This window comes from Oryx dammah, unplaced genomic scaffold (genome assembly GCF_014754425.2).
Source record: "Oryx dammah isolate SB20612 unplaced genomic scaffold, SCBI_Odam_1.1 HiC_scaffold_15, whole genome shotgun sequence".
Classification (NCBI taxonomy): Eukaryota; Metazoa; Chordata; class Mammalia; order Artiodactyla; family Bovidae; genus Oryx; species Oryx dammah.
Window position 1 is genome coordinate 49,250,164 of NW_024070199.1, and position 16,298 is coordinate 49,266,461.

Consider the following 16,298-nt stretch of genomic DNA (forward strand, 5'->3'; position numbering starts at 1 on the left):
AAAAAAAAAAAAAAAAAAGTACAGCCTAATAGATGAGAACTGTCTTTCATTCGCCATAAACCTGAGCACCTAAGTCCGAGACACAGAATGTTCGTTTGCTCTGACAGGTTGCTCCAAAGAGATGAAGTGAGGGGCAGAATTTATAGGAGTTTGAGCAGTAAAACCAGGTAGTTGGAACATCAAAAGATTCTGTTAATTAAAGAAAACTCAATGTCTTAATTTAGAGAAGTTAGCCCTTTTCTTCATATGGGAACATGCAAGACTCTGGACTCTGTGAAATCACTCCCCTGACGCACCTCCCAGCTGTCTGGGCAGCAGCCTGCTTTTCCACCCTGAGGGGCTGCAGGTTGAGGCCTTCAGGTCTGCAGCGCCCTTTGCTTTCTGATGGGGCAGATGACACTTTTCATCCACACAGCGTAAAATAATCAATGTGCCAAAGAGGCACATTTGGGGTCTCACCAGAGTTAGGCCCTGTCTCAGCAACACCTGCTCCCTATTTAGGAGTTGGTTGGGGCTGGGACCCTTCCCCAGCCTGAGGGTCTCAGGCCCAAGCCTGCTGCGGCGCTCACTGTCCCCACTCGGGGCCCCTGCCAGGCCCCACTCAGCCTCACCCCCAGGCCCAGAAGGGCCCCGCCCCCACCGCCAGCCCCCCAGCTGCACAGGCCTCCCCTCTGAGGGGCACGGGCCCCCCAGTCCTGAGTCCCCGCTCCAGGCAGGGTTTGGGTCCTTCCCGGTTGCAGGTCAGCACCCAGCAGCCCGTGTGGCCTGCCCCGAGGAGCCTCCCACGGTCCCCCACCAGGGCCGGCTGTGCGGAGGCCGGACGCCTGCCTGGCGTCTGGCCGCCGCTGGGAGCCCTGGGCCTGCGTGTCCATGCAGCCTGGCCTTCCTGCCTCCCCCGTCCCCCCTCATTTCTCATGGGGCCTGGGGTGGCTCCAGGAGGAGCAGGCATGCTGGCAGGAGGCTCTGGGCTCGAGGCTGTGCCCCCTCCTCGGACAGGGTGGGTCGGCTCTGTGGCCAGGCCTCTGCTCTCTTCAGACCGCAGGGCCACGTGCTCTCCTGTCTCTGCCCTCACCTGTGTGTGAGGCTGTGGGAGGGGATGGCCAGGCCTGGACCGTCCTGTTAGGAGCAAGGCCATCCCACTGGTTGTGTCCCTTTGCGGCAAGGCTCCCAGGCCAGCCTCGGTGCCCCAGCGGCCCCCACACCGCCCTGAGGCCTGGCGCTGTGACCCTGGGCCTCCTCACCTCCTGTCTCTCCGGGACAGCTGTGCTCTGCACCCCGGCCCCCCTGTTAAGCCCTCCTTGTGCAGGTTTCTTGTGTGCTCTGCGCTCCTGCTGGCGGCACGGACGCAGCAGGCTGTCCTTCGGCCGAGCTGCTGTGCACGTCGGCCCGTCAGAGGGCGGCGTCGGCGTGGGCAGGATGGACACCCACAAGCCGGGTGGTTGTGTCTGCGCAGGCTCGCGTCCTCGACTGCCCGGGGCGAGGCTCTCCCGCGGCCTCGGGCCCCCAGCAGGTCCCCTGCTCCTGGCTGGAGAGGGGCCGCAGCTCAGCCTCGGCAGCTTCTCCCCAGGGGCCGGTCTATAGACAGGACGACCCGCTGTGCAGCGCTGATGGTGACACGGAGGAGGTTGCTGCCGGGTGGCAGTCACGCCTTTGGTTCCGTGCGCTTTTATTTATTGGTAGAAAAGTGAAGTCGCTCAGTCGTGTCTGACTCTTTGAGACCCCACGGACTATATCCTACCAGGCTCCGCTGTCCCTGGAATTTTCCAGGCAAGAGCCCTGGGGTGGGGTGCCATTTCCTTCTCCAGGGGATCTTCCCGATGCAGGGATCGAACGCGGGTCTCCTGCACTGCAGGCAGACGCTTTACCCTCTGGGCCACCAGGGAAGCCTTATTTATTTATTGGTTATATGGCTTAATTTTTAATCACCTGAGAGTTGCAGCACAGAACCTTTTTTGTTTTACCCACAGAAAGCGTCCAAGTGAGCTTCTCTAGCACGTTTTTGGTGTGATGTTACAGCACCACCGTCCAGCTCCAACAGCCAGTCTCCCCGCCCGCCTTAGGGTAAGGGAACCCCATCCCATTAGCGGGCCCTCCCTAATCCCTTCAACTCATCACTTCCTTCAAACGCCAGTCTGCTCTCTCAGCGTGGGTCTCCCTCCGGGGGTATTCCGTGTAAATCCTGCGCCTTTCGCTCTGCAGTATCTCACTACGTGAAGTCCGTCCGTGCTGCAGGCTATGTCAGAAGCCCCTGTCTTTATGGCTGGTTAATGTTGTGCTGTGAGAGGACACCATATTTTTTTTTTCTTTCTTCATCAACCTATGGACATTTGACCATTTCCAGCTTTTGGCTATCATGAATAATGCTTAGAAACATTTGTGGTCAAGGTTTTCCGTAACCACACATTTCAGCTCTCTTCGGCCTGCATCTTGGAGTGGAACTGCTGGGTTGTATAAAACCACGGCAGCTGTCCCCTTGGTGGTGGTTTATGGGCATGTCGTTGCCCACCACCGGCGCCGAGCACGGCTTCTGCTCACCAGCTGTTCACGTGTCTTCGGAAACTGTCTTCTTGGGCCTTTTTCCACTGACTGCTTGGTCTGTGGGTCTTGCTGTTGTTGAATTGCAGTTCTTCTTTTATATGCTGAATACTAGTGCCTTGTCAGATACATGAATTCCAAATTCTCTCCCATTTTTTGGATTGTCTTTTCACTTTCTTGAGTGTCCTTTGAGGCACAGACATTTTTAATTTGGCAAATGACAATTTATCTCTGTTTTCTCTAGCTACTTGTAATGTAGCTAAGAAACCATTGCCTGATCCAAAGTCACACTGCGTTTCTTTCTAACCGTTTTGCAGTTCAGCTTTTATACTAGGTCCTACTGTTGCCAGCTCAGGCTCCTGGACTCTTAAGTGTAGAAATTGATACGAGGCCAGAAGAGGAATTGAGGCATGGCTTTACTGGGGGCCCTGCTTCAGAAGGAGGGAGCAAAAACAAGCAACAGGGGCCCATGTTCGCCCCTACACGGGGCGAGCTGGTCCCTTCGGTGGGTGAGGGTGTGGCCTGATGGGTGGGCTGGCCCGCAGGGGCGCTTCGATGGCCTGCCCCCGTTGCTGGCGCTGTGTGCGGGATCACGGGCAGGCGCAGCTTTTGCACAGGCAGGCGAGCTCCGGCCTTCTGTGTCTTGCTGCACGTGTCTGGCCCCAGCTGCCCGTGAATGCAGTTTCTTAGTTCCTCACAGTTTCTTTGTCACTCTAGGAGAAGTTGGTCCAGGAATAAGCCCTGTAGCAAAAGGCCCCAGGTCACGGCCTGTCTCACTGTATCCGTTTTGAGTTAGTTTTGTATGAACTGCGAGGCAGGGTCCGGCTTCTTCCCTCTCCATGTGGACACCGCATCTGCGCCAACTGTGAACAGTCCTGGCAGCCTGGCGGCCTCCTGTGACCATCTGCCTGTAAGCTTATCATGGCCTCTAGTTTCCGTCCCACAGTCCATGTGTGTATCTTACGCCAGGAACACAACCCCTTGCTGACTGCAGCTTGGTAGTGAATTTTGAATCAGGAAGCATGAGCCGCTAACTCTGTTATTCTTTTTCAAGATTGTTTTGGCCTGACAATTCCATGTGGATTTTAGGATCAGCCTATCCATTTCTGGAAAAAATAAAAATAAAAAACTGTGGGAATTTTGACTTATATGCAGAGTACATCATGAGAAATGCTGGGCTGGAAGAAACACAAGCTGGAATCAAGATTGCAGGGAGAAATATCAATCACCTCAGATATGCAGATGACACCACCCTTAAGGCAGAAAGTGAAGAGGAACTAAAAAGCCTCTCGATGAAAGTGAAAGTGGAGAGTGAAAAAGTTGGCTTAAAGCTCAACATTCAGAAAACGAAGATCATGGCATCTGCTCCCATCACTTCATGGGAAATAGATGGGGAAGCAGTGTCAGACTTTATTTTTTGGGGCTCCAAAATCACTGCAATGGTGACTGCAGCCATGAAATTAAAAGACGCTTACTCCTTGGAAGAAAAGTTATGACCAACCTAGATAGCATATTCAAAAGCAGAGACATTACTTTGCCGACTAAGGTCCATCTAGTCAAGGCTATGGTTTTTCCTGTGGTCATGTATGGATGTGAGAGTTGGACTGTGAAGAAGGCTGAGCGCTGAAGAATGGATGCTTTTGAACTGTGGTGTTGGAGAAGACTCTTGAGAGTCCCTTGGAGTGCAAGGAGATCCAACCAGTCCATTCTGAAGGAGATCAGCCCTGGTTGTTCTTTGGAAGGAATGATGCTAAAGCTGAAGCTCCAGTACTTTGGTCACCTCATGAGAAGAGTTGACTCACTGGAAAAGAGTCTGATGCTGGGAGGGCTTGGGGGCAGGAGGAGAAGGGGACGACAGAGGATGAGATGGCTGGATGGCATCACTGACTCGATGGACGTGAGTCTGAGTGAACTCTGGGAGTTGGTGATGGACAGGGAGGCCTGGTGTGCTGCCGTTCATGGGGTGGAAAAGAGTCAGACACGACTGAGCGACTGAACTGGTTTGCCATGAAGTGATGGAATTGGGTGCCACGATCTTAGTTTTTTTATTGTTGAGTTTTAAGCCAGCTTTTTCGCTCTCCTCTTTCACGGTCATCCAGAGGCTCCTCAGCTCCTCTTCACTTTCTGCCATTAGAGTTGTGTCACCTGCACATCTGAGGTTTTTGATATTTCTCCTGGCAATCTTGATTCCAGCTTGTGATTTGTGCAGTCCGGCATTTTGCATGATGTACTCTGGGTATGAGTTAAATAAGCAGAGTGACAATATGCAGCCGTGTTGTCTTTCTTTCCCAATTTTGAGCCAGCCTGTTGCTTCGTGTCCAGTTCTAACTGTTGGTCCCATTTGTTTGTTGGGTTTTGCTTTTATTTCCTTTACTCTAGGAGGTGGCTCAAGGAAAATCTTGCTGCAGTTTATATCAGAGTGTTCTGTCTATGTTTTCCTCTAGGATTTTTTATAGTTTCTGGCCTTACATTTAGGTCTTTAATCCATTTTGAGTTTGTTTTTGTGTATGGTGTTAGGAAGTGTTTTTTCCCCCCATTCAGTTTATTCAAATTATATATATATTTCCTCTGTGAAACTGAGTAGAACCAAAGAGAAAAGGAGAATCAAAGAAGACCTCATATACTAAATTCTTATGCAGATTATTTGAATTCAAACGTAAGAGGCACAGGTGGTGGCTTTGTCCCTGCAGATCCTGCGGATCCATTTCTTAGAAAAAGTTTTCAAGGGGAAAAATACCAACGTTTCGAAAACCAGCCTGCTTCCACACTCTTGGTTCTCCACCCCAGACTGTCCTAAGATACAGTGTGAAGAGGCAAGTTTTCAATAATCCAGCTTTTGCAAACGTATGCATATACCTTCCCCCTGCTTTGGTGATTAACATAACAGCGAACAATGTGCTTGGGTTAAAGGTCCAGTTTCCGCTCTGATGCAGTTTCTCCTGGCAGCAAAGCCGTTTGCGGAGATCTGGGAATCGCGAGCTTCTCAGGTGGGAAGAGGTGCTGTTCTTGTCTAACCTGAAAGCAGCCTTTCAGACTGCCCTGTGTTCTGTAGTCCCTGTTTCAAGACCTGGTGTGTGTGGTTGATGACCATGGGGTGGGACTGGGGTTGTAGTAATGGGGTGGGTTTGCATAGGGGTCACAGCTGAGCTGGGCCAGCACGGGGGCCGTCTGGCCCGTGTCCCTCAGCGCATCCCCAGGAATGTGGGCAGTCCACTTGGAGGGAGCGTCCAGGTTCACAGGCTTGAGGGCCTGGCCTGTGGAGCCCGATCCTGGACTTGGGCTGCAGGGCTTGCAGATGAGGTCGTCCTGAGGCAGGGTGCTCTCGCTGCAGAGGCTGAGCTTGAGGGAGCGCCAGGGGCACAGCACCAGCTGCTCGCAGGGCACGCCAGGCCCTTGTCCTTGCCCTCCTCCATGCTCGGGCATACATCACCGCGACGCTCTGCTCCCCTTGGTGAGGCAGTCGCGGTAGCTACTAGGGTTGAAGCCGGCGATGGTGGCCTTGTGAGTGCCCAGGGAGTGTGCAGAGGCTGTCCTGCGCCCCCGGCAGGAGCCTGGAGTTGGGGAGAGGCCAACAGGTCGAGGTAGGACTTGAGGGTAAAGGAGTCTTTGCTGCAGAGGACACAGGCTGGCTCGCGGAGCTAGGCGATCACCTCCAGGATGAAGGCCTGCGTGGCCCCCTGCCTGCCATGCCTGCCTCGACCGGCTGTAGCTTCTCTCAGCCTCGCTTGGACCAAGCCTGGTGCACAGCCAGTGGCGGGGGTGCCCTCTCCCAGTGGATTGGCACGGGTGTCCAGCATGGTGCCACCCTGGGGCACGCCGCCCACCAAGAGGAGGGGCATGGCCTTGCCCTAGCGGAATGCCATGCGGTTCATGCCCACCATCCCCAAGTCCTCCTGCTCCAACGGCAGGGCCCGCCAGAGGCCCCATGGGCCCCAGCACCACCGGTACTCCAGCACCTGCTGCCCCAGCTGGACTGCCACCACCGGGACCACCCCCAGCCAGCTGCCAGCAGTGCCCTCTGCCACGACAGGCACATGCTGGGCCTGGGGAGGGGCCACCGAGCAGCGACAGCAAGCAGAGACTTCCCTCTGGGGCCAGTAGGGAGGACAGGAGGTGTTCTCATTTCATTTCCACACGTAGCTGTCCAGGTTTCTCAGCGCCGTTTATTGAAGAGGCTGCCTTTGTCAAAGATAAGGTGCCCATTGGTGTGTCGTTTCTCTCTGAGCTTTCTACCCTGCTTCATTGGTCTATGTTGCCATGGTGCCAGTACCATGCTGTCTTGATTACAGTAACTTTGTAGTATAGTCTGAAGTCAGATTCCTCCAGGAAGGAATCCCTGTAGGAAGGGATCAGCTGGAGGAAGCCTGACCTCTCTAGCTCTGTTTTATTTCCCAAGATTGCTTTGATGTTTGGGGTCTTTTGTGTTACTAAACAAATTGTAAAATTTTTGTTCTAGTTCTGTGAAAAATGCCATTGGCAATTTGATAAGGATATATTCTTATACACTATACACAACAAAAAATCAGAAAGAGAAATTAAGGGAACAATCCCATTCACCACAGCAACACAACAACAAAATACCTAGGGATAAACCTACCTAAGGAGACCAAAGGCCTGTGCGCAGAAAACTAGAGCACACTGATGAAAGAAATAAAGAACGATGTAAACAGGTGGAGACACACATCACGTTCTTGGACCGGAAGAACCAATATTGTGAAAATGACTGTATGCTTCCCAAAGCGGTCTACAGTTTCGAGAAGCTTTCAGTCGTTCACCTTTGTGTGTGATCTGAGCTGTGCCTTCCCTGTAGATGTCCTTTATCAAGTGGAAGACGTGCTTTTTTCTTTGAAATGCTTCTAAAAGGAGATGCTGTTGGATTTTTGTCAGATGCTTTGTCTGCAGTAATTGTGATAATCACAAGAGTGTTTTTTCTTCATTTATTAATACCATGTATTAATTACTCTGACTTTATTAATTGACATATTCTTAAACCATGGTTGCATTTCTGGAATAAATGCCTCTTGGTCATGAAACCCAGCAGGAACCTGCAGGGGCTCTCCCAGGTACAAAGGCCCCTCCACGGGACCTGATTCTTATTTGTAGAAAAAGGCTTTAGTCTCCTAGGGGCCTAACCCTGAGTCACAAAAGCCTGGTTCAAGAGTTAATCTAAAAGATAAGACTATGTAGTGATAAAAGTAATAGCAGTTGGGCCATAAAAGCAGGTAACAATTTAAACGGCGAATCAGCCATCATCTGTCTGTCACAGAATCTTTAGTTCCTCCCCGAAGGACATAGGTAACAGTGTCTGTTCCGCATTTCTTGGTTGTTTCCGATACTAACACTAAACTGGAGAAGGGAATGGCAAACCATATCAGTATTCTTGCCTCGAGAACCCCACGAACAGTACAAAAAGGCAAAAAGGTCGGACACTGAAAGATGAACTCCCCAGGTCAGTAGGTGCCCAGTATGCTTCTGGAGATCAGTGGAGAAATAACTCCAGAAAGAATGAAGAGACAGAGCCAAAGGGAAAACAACACCCGGTCGTGGATGTGCCTGGTGATGGAAGGAAAGTCCGACGCTGTAAAGAGCAATACTGCTCAGGAACCTGGAATGTTAGGTCCAGGAATCAAGGCAAATTGGATATGGTCAAACAGGAGATGGCAAGAGTGAACATCAATATTTTGGGAATCAGCGAACTTAAATGGACTGGAATGGGTGAATTTAACTCAGATGACCATTGTATCTACTACTGTGGGCAAGAATCCCTTAGAAGACAGGGAGTAGCCCTCATAGTCAACAAAAGCATCTGAAATGCAGTACTTGGGTGCAATCTCAAAAACGACAGAATGATCTCTGTTCGTTTCCAAGGCAAACCATTCAATACAGAGTAATCCAGGTCTATGCCCTGACCAGTAATGCTGAAGAAGCTGAAGTTGAACGGTTCTATGAAGACCTATAAGACATTCTAGAACTAACACCCCAAAAGATGTCCACTTCATTATAGGGGACTGGAATGCAAAAGTAGGAAGTTAAGAGACACCTGGAGTAACAGGCAAACTTGGCCTTGGAGTACAAAATGAAGCAGGGCAAAGGATAACAGAGTTTGTAAGGGAACACACTGGTCATAGCAAACACCCTCTTCCCACAACACAAGAGAAGACTCTACACATGGACATCACCAGATGGTCAATACTGAAATCAGATTGATTATATTCTTTGCAGCCAAAGATGGAGAAGTTCTATACAGTCGGCAAAAACAAGACCAGGAGCTGACTGTGGCTCAGATCATGGACTCTTTATTGCAAAATTCAGACTTAATTGAAGAAAGTAGGGAAAACCACCAGACCATTCAAATATGACCTAAATTAAATCCCTTACAATAAAGCGGAAGTGACAAATAGATTCAAGGGATTAGATCTGATGGACAGATCTATGAACTATGGATGGAGGTTCCTGACATTGTGCAGGGGGCAGTGATCAAGACCATCCCCAAGAAAAAGAAATGCAAAAAGGACAAAATGGTTGTTTGAGGAGACCTTAGAAACAGCTGAGAAAAGAAGAGAAGTGAAAGGCAAAGGAGAAAAGGAAAGATATGCCCATTTGAATTCAGAGTTCTAAAGAATAGCAAGAAGATAAGAAAGCCTTCCCCAGTGATCAATGCAAAGACACAGAGGAAAACAATAGAATGGGAAAGACTAGAGATCTCCTCAAGAAATTAGAGATACCAAGGGAACATTGAAATGCTATGGGCCTCACAGAAGCAGAAGATATAAAGAAGAGGTGGCAAGAGCACACAGAACTGTACCGAAAGGATCCTCACGACCCAGATAACCGTGATGGTGTGATCACTCACCCAGAGCCACACAGCCTGGAGTTCAAAGTCAAGTGGGCCTTAGGAAGCATCACTACAAACAGAGCTAGTGGAGGTGATGGAATTCCAGTTGAGCTGTTTCAAATCCTAAAAGACATGCTATGGAAGTGCTTCACTCAATATGCCAGCAAATTTGGAAAACACAGCAGTGGCCACAGGACGGGAAAAGGTCAGTTGTCATTCCGATCCCAAAGAAAGGCAATGCCAAAGAACACTCAAACTACCACACAATTGCACTCATCTCACACGCTAGCAAAGTAATGCTCAAAACTCTCCAAACCAGGCTTCAACAGTATGTGAAACGTAAACTTTCAGATGTTCAAGCTGGTATTAGAAAAGGCAGAGGAACCAGAGATCAAATTGCCAACATCCATTGGATCATCACAAAAGCAGGAGAATTCCAGAAAAACATCTACTGTTTATTGACTATGCCAAAGCCTTTGACTTTGTGGATCACAATAAACTGTGGAAAATTCTTCAAGAGATAGGAATACCAGACCACCTGACCTGCCTTCTGAGAAATCTGTATGCAGGTCAAGAAGCAACAGTTAGAACTGGACATGGAACAGTGGACTGGTTCCAACTTGGGAAAAGAGTATGTCAAGGCTGCATATTGTCACCCTGTTTATTTAACTTATATGCAGAGTACATCATGAGAAATGCCAGGCTGGCTGAAGGACAAGCTGGAATCAAGATTGCCGGGAGAAATATCAATAACCTCAGATACGCAGATAACACCACCCTTATGACAGAAAGCAAAGAACTAAAGAGCCTCTTGATGAAAGTGAAAGAGGAGAGTGAAAAAGTTGGTTTAAAGCTCAACATTCAGAAAACTAAGATCATGGCATCTGATCCCATCACTTCATGGCAAATAGATGGGGAAACAATGAAAACAGTGAGAGACTTTATTTTTTAGGGTTCCAAAATCACTGCAGATGGGCACTGCAGCTGTGAAATTAAAAGATGCTTGCTCCTTGGAAGAAAACCTATGTTCAACCAGGACAGCATATTAAAAAGCAGAGACCTTACTTGGCCAACAAAGGTCCATCTAGTCAAAACTACTGTTTTTCCAGTAGTCATGTATGGATGTGATAGTTGGACTATATAGAAAGCTGAGTGCTGAAGAACTGATGCTGTTGAACTGTGGTGTTGGAGAAGACTCTTGAGAGACCCTTGGACTGCAAGGAGATCCAACAAGTCCATCCTAAAGGAAATCAGTGCTGAATATTCCTGGAATATTCAGTGATATTGCTGAAGCTGAAACTCCAATACTTTGTCTACCTGATGCAAAGAACTGACTCACTAGAAAAGACTCTGATGCTGGGTAAGATTGAAGCAGGAGGAGAAGGGAAAAACAGAGGATGAGATGGTTGGATGACATCACTGACTCCATGGACATGAGTTTGAGTAACCTCCAGGAGTTGATGATGGACAGGGAGGCCTGGCGTGCTGCAGTCCATGGGGTCGCAAAGAGTTGGACACAACTGAGCGACTGAGTTTAACGGAAAGCTGCCACCAGAGGGAAAGAGCTGACAGCACGAGGGCCAGACTGAAGCAGTGACATAAGCTGCTCCATGCGGCGCACTTCCCGAAACTGCCCTCAAGAACACGAGAACAGCCTGACCCTGGGGCTGGAGATTCACTTCACTCCAGATAAGACGCTGCTCACCAGACCCTGCACCACCAATTTCAGGGTGCTGGGCAGAGCTGACTGTGCTGCTCTGCATGTAGCCACCACCCGCAAACCCTGGACGCTTTCCTTTAAAAGCGCTTGCCCTGATCGGCAACTCAGAAGTGGTTTGGGGGACACCAGTCTGTCATCTCCCCAGGTTGCCAGCTTCCTGAATAAGGCATCTTTCTTCTCCCATCAACAAAACTTGTCTGTCTGTCAAACATGGAGCAATGAGCAGCTTGAGTCTGGCTCCAGCTCCAGCTGGTAACAGTCGTGGTGTATACATAATATGTTGGGTTCAGTTTGCTAGAGCTTGTGGAGGATTTGCACACCTATACTCATAAGGGATATTGGTCTTTGTTTTTCTTTGTAGTCTCTCTCTCTCTGACTTTGGTGTCTGGGTGATTCTGGCCTCAGAGAATGAGTTAGGAAGTGCTCCTGCCTCTTCAGACTTTGGCAAGAGTCTGAAATAGATTGCAGGCTGCTGTCTGCGAGGCTGCCGCAGAGCTTAGACACGAGGGATGGAACCAGGGTAGGATAAAATGCCGCGCAGCTCTGTACTGAAATTACACTATTTTTTCTTGATTAAGCACTCCTCTGATTTCTGCAAGACTTTCTCTACTTTCAGAGGCTGAAAATGTTGATTCTGATATTTTTTGCAAATTTTTTCCTGCTTTTGTGGAGAGATGGGCTTTGAGAATTCTCCACCCACTAGTTTGTGTAGTTTTTCACAACTGGCACGTGTTCCTGGTGACTGAGAGGCCAGCCCCAGATGTGGGTAGGAGCTGGCTGCAGCTCTGGGACACGTTGTCTTGTACGCGTATGAGCTTCACGGTGCCTCTGGGGTTAAAAATTGAGCAGATAAGTTTTGCATGTATCAGTGAAGATAGATGTCAGCTAAAAAGTACAAAAACAATCCCCGGTGGCTCAGAGGGTAAAGAATCAGCTTGCAATGCAGGAGACCTGGGTTTGATCTCTGGGTCAGGAAGACCCCTGGCGAAGGGCGTGGCTACCTACTCCAGTTTTTGCCTGGGAAATTCCACGGGCAGCGGAGCCTGGAGGGCTACAGTCCATGGGGTCGCAAAGAGTTGGACGCGACTGAGTTACTTAGTACCCAAAGGGAAGGTAAAGAGCAACAAGATGCCAGAAGTGATGCCAGATGGCAGAACAGCAGGGTGCTGTCAGCCGTGGATCCACGCGGGGCCCTGACCCAAGGCTAGCTCTCCGTGTGGCCACTGGGCAGTGGGTGGCCCCCACCCCAGCAGTCACCTCCCACCTTGAGGTGTGATAGACACGGAAGCAGGCGGCGCTGGACTGTCCTTACAGGGTCAGCGGCTTCTGGATGAGGGCCACGGGGCTGGCTGGGGGACTCTGGAATTGGCCCAGCAGGGAGGAAAACCTAAACCAGCGGACCACCCTGGGAGAGGGCTGGACACTGACCACCTCAGGGCCCAGGGCGTGCAGGGCGGCCGCCCCCGACTTCCATTCTGCTCCCCAGTCTGCTCAAGACCCAGATGGGGCAAACAGGCAGGTGTCTGTTAGGCAAGTAACAAGGTTTATAGTTTCTAGGGTACTTTTATTGCCCAAGAAAAACTTACAAAACCAATGACTATTGGAATTCAATAACTATGAGCTACACAGCGTACTCTGTAGGTCAAGAGTTGAAAGTGCAGGAAAAGCTTACAGGCACAGCATGTCGCCGGCCACATCAGTAAACAAGGGTTTGTGGACACTACAGCCGCCCCTCTGGGGGGACGCTGGATGGGGAAGCGCAGGGCCCTGGCCCCAGAGAGTGGAGGCGCAGCCCGAGGAATGATTCCAGTGAGCCCAGATGCTTGCACCGTCCCATTCACAGAACTGTACTAGGTCATTGCTTAGGATGTCTGCTTTTTCTTTAAGTGACAGTGATCTGATGTTCTGACTACTTGGCTTTTGTTGCAAAACTCCTATGTGTCCTGGCTCCTCCCTTATCCTCAGAGAGGCTTTCTCTCAGGCTTAAGGCCTCAGTTTTGTCTGCAAAATAAAACATAATTTTCGACATTTAGTTTGTGCATTTTTTTCCAGTCAGCACCAGCAAAGACAGGCTTATTCAGGAATAGCAGAGGACATGCAACTCAGGATATGTGAGCCATGGTGGAACAGACGGAGCCCCAGAGGACCTGGACAGACGACTTGCTACTCTAGGAGGAGGGCGAGCTGGCAGGGACGCTGACGACCGGGGTCCACTGGAGGAGCGGGGGTGCAAAGCAACGGGGCTCCGGGGCTGGGCCTGAGGCCCCCGGCTGGGCTGTTGCTGGGGTGGGGGCGGCAGAGAGAAACCAGCTTCCTCCTGCCGTGTGAGAAGGGCAGAGGCCTTCCTGTTGGAGGTGTAGAGGGACACGTCTTCCTGTCTGCGGTGACCACTGACGCACTGAGGGCAAGAGAGCTTAGCCTGCAGGCCTGTCCCAACTCCACCTTGGGCTCAGATTCCTTAATTAATTCCATGCCCCATTCCTTGCTTCAAAGCAATCCAGCCCTGGATGGAAAAACAAGGTCTGTAAGGTAACTGAAGGGCCATCCATGTAAATCGGGCTATTTGTCAGCTTTGGGACGCCCATAACTTGAGGTGGCCTTGGTTGATTGATGCTGACATCTCTGCTCTGACCCGAGGGTCTGCAGAAACTACAGCTCATGAGCGCCCCTCAGTGCCCCTCACGAGGGGATGATTGGCAGCGGTGTCTGTGCTTGGGCAAGTCTTTGCTGGCAGCTGGAGGGTAAAGGGCAGTGTGCTCTCGCTGTATTTACATTCTGTTTTCTCTTCATGAGGGATCAGAGGCCTCTTGCTGGTCATCGAGCCTCCATAACACCTCACTCAGAAACCTCCAGGAGGCACACATGGCCCCAGGTTTGCCTGGAGAGCTTTTCCCCTGGCTCAATGAAAACATGATGAGAAGCCTGTGCACAACTCAAGGAGAGCTGGGGGCTTTCACAAGGACATACTGGGTTGGCCGAAAGGTTGGTTCTGGTTTTCCTGTAACATTCTGTAACGATAGTACCCACTGGAGAGGAGCAAAATTTACTGTCCCAAAACGTTTCTCTTTGGCATAAGGATTAATTTAGGCTGATTATTTATTTTTAAAAAGGAAAACGAAACAGAGGATTTGGGAAGCTTTTACTGTTGCCTCCCCATAACAGCCTACAATAATTTGGAGAAAGGGTTTGTTGGCGATCAGAGTCCAGTCTGTGTCCCCGTGTCCCTGCCTGGCCAAATAAACATTTGTTTCCCAAACATTTGCTTTCTATTTCTAGTTCAGTTGCCCCCTTCAAGTCATGAAACCCTACCCCAGCACCTTCCCTTGTTGTTAGTTGAAGATGGTATTTAAGATGAGGGTCTTGGCTATTTCGATGGTGCTTCAGTTGCCCTGGGTCTCTCCCATGTATACATGTTGCTAAACTTTTGTTTGACTCTGACAACTTAATTCTTAGACCAGCCAAGAGAACCTAGAGGAGAAGGGGGGTGCTTCTGTATGCCAAAAACAACTCCAGCCAACGAGAGTCCTTGCAGCTCAGCCACAGAAACCGCCACCACCCTGCTCGCCGCGTTTCTCTGATGGACTTTGCTCATAGCCGCCCCTCAACTGCCTCCTTTTTCTCTACAGAGTGACACCTTCCCCTTTGTTTCCTGAATGTGGTTACAGTTTTTGCTAAGACTTTCTTGTCCTAAATTGCAGTTATCTGTTATTCCTGTGTGTAAATCTATTTGCTGGTAAAATGACTGGCTCTTTTCAAGAAGTCTGAAGAGAGCGGAGGCCTGGCCGACCCACCCTGTCCCTCAGGAGGGGGCACAGCCCCAAGCCCAGGGACTGTCCTGCCAGCACGCCTGCTCCCTCTGGGACCACCCCAGGTCCCATGAGAAATGAGGGGGCACCGTGGGGGCTCCTCGGGGCAGGCCACACGGGCTGCTGGGTGCTGACCTGCAACCGGGAAGGACCCAAACCCCGCCTGGAGCGGGGACTCAGGACTGGGGGGCCCGTGCCCCTCAGAGGGGAGGCCTGTGCAGCTGGGGGGCTGGCGGTGGGGGCGGGGCTCCTCTGGGCCCAGGGGTGAGGCTGAGTGGGGTCTGGCAGGGGCTCCGAATGGGGACAGTGAGCGCTGCAGCAGGCTTGGGCCTGAGAACCCCAGGCTGGGGAAGGGTCCCCAGACCACATCCCTAAATAGGGAAGGGGGCGTGGCTAATACAGGCCCTGACTTGGGTGTTAAGGGAAGTAGAATTCATAACCCCAAATAAGCCTCTTTGTACACTGATTATTTTAACTGGTTATTTTCAATTCTGAGGCTGAGTAGAAGTCAGCCTATGAGAGACATTTAATGAACAAGGCAAACCTCCCTGTAAGGGTGCCCCTATTGCACCAGGGGGCTTCCCTTGTAGCTCAGTCGGTAAAGAATCTGCCTGCAGTGCAGGAGACCCGGGTTCGATCCCTGGGTTGGGAAGATCCCCTGGAGAAGGAAATGGTAACCCACTCCAGTATCCTCGCCTGGAAAACCTCATGGACAGAGGAGCCTGGTGGGCTGCAGTCCATGGGGTCACAAAGAGTCGGCACGACTGAGCGACTAACACTATTGTACCAGGACCAGGGGCCGACCGCATTTCCTGGAAACTTTCATGGATGGAGGCGGCAAGGACTGACCTCTGCAGGAAGCCACCCTTATTTCTGTGCTTTTCGGGGTAACCTCCCCAAGGAGGCCTCTCCTGCCCACCACAGCCTCTCATCTTGAGCTCAGACGGCATTCAGCAGCTGGGGAAGTTGCTCAGCTTTTCTGGGTCCCTCCCATAGATAAGAGGTATACGGGCTGGTAAACTGTTATTTTTCTCCTGTTAAACTGTCTTTTTATTATGACAGAGGGGAGTCCCAGCCGAGAACCTGGGAGGGTGGAAGGAAACCTCCAGCCCCTTCCAGCCTCTGGGAAAGGAGCCTCCCTCCCACTGACCCCCGTGTAACGTGACACTCAGTGGTTCATCCCTCCTCCTAAGACCAGCCCATTTCCACTTAGGAAATGGAACCCGCCCAGGAAAAGGAAACTTAGGAGAAATTGAAACTCCTGGGTAAAGGAGGGTCCTCCGAGTGTGTGCTGGCATCTGGACCACAGTTGCTCCGTCCCCACCATGAACCGCCCGTCCCAGCTCTTATTCACTGGGGCCCACGGTGCGGTGCCCCCAGCCTATGAGGTGCTCAAGGAGGA

The 16,298-nt window shown here is 50.8% G+C and overlaps 1 long non-coding RNA gene and 1 pseudogene across 1 annotated transcript; one reads left to right on the forward strand and one right to left on the reverse strand.

Moving 5' to 3' along the window:
• Window positions 1-5,961: 5,961 nt before the first annotated feature.
• On the reverse strand, window positions 5,962-6,574 carry LOC120874126 (annotated as a pseudogene).
• A 6,828-nt stretch (window positions 6,575-13,402) lies between these two features.
• On the forward strand, window positions 13,403-14,763 carry LOC120874222. Its single transcript, XR_005723612.1, has 2 exons — window positions 13,403-14,072; window positions 14,544-14,763. It is a non-coding gene; the product is annotated as an uncharacterized LOC120874222 (long non-coding RNA).
• The last annotated feature ends 1,535 nt before the right edge of the window (window positions 14,764-16,298 follow it).